The following is a 3,091-nucleotide window of genomic DNA, read 5'->3' on the forward strand; positions in this document are numbered from 1 at the left end:
TGGATTATGTATATTATTGTGTTTTCTTTGATATTTTTGAATGTAGAGATAATAGATATTTGATTCTGGGGGCTGCTAAGTGAACCAAACATATATAATTTAAAGGTACCTTGTCTTCAAAATTTGAATCTAAGAATATGTTGTTTTGGAAGAAAAGTTATGTTTTTGTTTACACAGAGGATAAAAACCTGTGGATTTCTTCCAGGCTACTATGGTTTGATGGAAAAAGACACCATGAAAATTCCCAATTAATCCTTAGAATACTTTGTCCACCAAAGAGCAGTAAGCAATTTGAAAAAAACTATGCCCAAATTCCCAAAATGATTGTTTATAAATGTTTATAATAATGATCACAGTCAATTCCTAAAAAGAAAAAAGAGGGATATGATATAGAGAGGAATACTTTCCATTGTTATGGACCTTGGTCTATTACTACAAATTTAAGGTCAAATTTGTTACATTGTGTATATGTATATATCTACTCTTGTTTAAGATAATATAGCTCATACAGCTCATTTAAAAATGTAATATAGTGATTTTTAATAGTCAATTTGTAGTCACATAAAGTTTTTTAGGTATTTAGACATATATTCAATTAGATCGATAACATTCAACACTTCAAAGACCTACAGAAAAAGGCATTTAAAAAGTTTTAAAAATTTAGACTTTTCTTGACAGTAAGACATGTCTTCTTCTGGCAGCACTGGGGAGGGAGGAGAGAAGCCATTTAGTAAGCAAAAGAAGGGGGACTTTTAAATGTCTACAGTCCTTGTGGGACAAACAGATTCAGTTATGAAGCATTTTCCAGTATATATCAAAACTATATAGCTAAATTAAAAGTCATTTACCTGTCCACCCATAGATACATGTGCTTATTAGATTGTGATACAGAGCCGGGCAGTGGTGGCACATGCCTTTAATCCCAGCAATCAGGAGGCAGGGACAGGCAGATCTCTGAGATCAAGGTTAGCCTGGTCTACCAGAGATAGTTTGAGGACAGGCTACAAAGCTACAGAGAAAATTTGTCTCAAAAATCCAAACCAGCCAAACAAACAAACAAAAGGATTACAATCATGGTATTACATATACAGATCACATGAGATTACACACTACAGTGCAGGTATAGGGGAGATACTAAGCTGCTTCAGCAAAAGTGAACAACAGCATTCAGTGTCTATGCTCCTGCAGACCTTGTGTGGAGCAGGATTAATTCTCCATCAAATAACCATGCCTCTGGTGGGTTGACAATTGAACACTAGTTGCCACCCACTTCTCATGGTCTGTCTTCTATATACTTATGCTAGTACTTAAAATGATTATTTTCTGTTAGCACATTCTCCAGCTTTCAATGTTCTATTATGTTCTGTTTTGTCTTTAACATCATAGGTTTCATTTGCATTCTGAATTTTAACAAATAAAACTATTTGAAACTGGACATTCTAGAATGTATCTTTAACTTTTGACCCACCTTGCCAGTGCCCAAAACATGTGTAAAGTTCGTATTTGCGAGCTATCCTTTTGCTTTTATTTCCATTGCCCTTAGTGATCCTTTGCCTGTAGTGACTTGCTCTATATCACAGACGCTAGGCCTTTACAGTTCTCTATGTATCATAACACACTTCAGTCTCTCTTCTGATTTTTTCTTTTTGGACTAATCTTAATTGTTTACTGGGCATGAAATTTTACAAACATTATGTGTATTAGCAGTAACAGTAGAGTTGGAGAGTAACGTGCTTTCTCTGGAACCATCAATAGTGTGGTGGAACTTGTGCCCCTTTCTAAAGCTACGGCTCTTGTGGGCAGCAGATGTCAGCCCAGGCATCTGTATTTGTGAATTGGTGTGGTGATCCACTGGGTTCCAGGATTACTTCAGATGACTTTACGGAATGAATCAATGAGGATAACCTCCAAGAATCTGAATTTGGAATCTTCGTCAATACAGTAAGAATTCAGGACTCTCAAAGTCCCACCATGGCGTTCTCTCTCCTTGTCAAAAGACTGAAAGGTTCCAGCAAACTTAAGCTGATTAGCACCATGATGAACAGGCTTGCTGTAAGTCACACCTTTAGGAACTGGGCACTTGTAGCCACCACAGAGGACACGGATTCTGTATATGACATAACCTTGCTTGGCCTTGCACCCTAGCTTTCATGCGTTATTAGGCTGGGCTTGGTGCAGCGCAGAGAGTTGGAGATATTGCCAGCAGTGGAAATTTTCCTCAGAGGAAAGCATGTCACCTCGGACTGCTTTTTCCTCCATGGCTCCTGGATGTGTTTAGATTCATCCATCTTGCCACACCTGATGGCAGCCACTGGAGGAAAAAAAGCCTGATTTTGTTTTTCCGTCTTCTTTGAACTAGACCAGACGACTAGAGGCTTCTGGTAACTACTTTCCAGTACTTGTTCTTTACCATTACATCTTAGGAATATTATGCAGTGTATATCTTTGATTGCATTATTCCCTTGATTAAATAACCGTAGAGCTTCATCACAGTCTTCCAAATAAAACCTAACTGACATTAAGGTTTTGCTTGGTCTATCGCCTCTTCCTTTTAATTTGTTTCCTCCTAATGACCTCCAGGTATCCTGCCAAGTCAACAGTATTTTCCTATCTTGTCCAAGTTCCTGTGCACTGGTTAGTTTTTGTTCCTGTATCTATGTACCTGGAATTACTGACCCTCATTAATCCATGTTAAGATCCAATCTCCCATTTAAGGTAAACAATTTTCTCCTCTAATCTTGTCAATATTATTCCAAATGTATGTTATTTATAGACATTGTATACTGTTCAGTTTACAAGCTCACTGGGAAATTGACACTATGATTTAACTGATATAGTCTGACCTTGCGCTGTGGACACATTAGTCTTTTGGCAAGTGTTCCTACTCCAAATGAGATCAGCATATAAAAGAACAATGAGTTCGACTTTTTAATTTGGATGATTTTCTGCTTTCTTTATTGAATCTCAAAACTGTTTTCCAAATTTGTTTAAAAGAAATGGTTCGGGTGAGTGTGTGCCATCTCGGGGCAGACGGTCTGAGAAGGGAGCACAGGGTCCCTCCAGCGCCTGCTGCAGGGTCTTCTTTGTTTCA

At 37.8% G+C, this 3,091-nt stretch overlaps 1 pseudogene; it reads right to left on the bottom strand.

Annotated features, from left to right (window-relative positions):
• Nucleotides 1–1,700: 1,700 nt before the first annotated feature.
• Nucleotides 1,701–2,288, bottom strand: LOC125397098 (large ribosomal subunit protein eL15 pseudogene; annotated as a pseudogene).
• Nucleotides 2,289–3,091: the final 803 nt, after the last annotated feature.

Source organism: Myodes glareolus, chromosome 4 (genome assembly GCF_982192425.1).
Source record: "Myodes glareolus chromosome 4, mMyoGla1.1, whole genome shotgun sequence".
NCBI classification, from domain to species: domain Eukaryota; kingdom Metazoa; phylum Chordata; class Mammalia; order Rodentia; family Cricetidae; genus Myodes; species Myodes glareolus.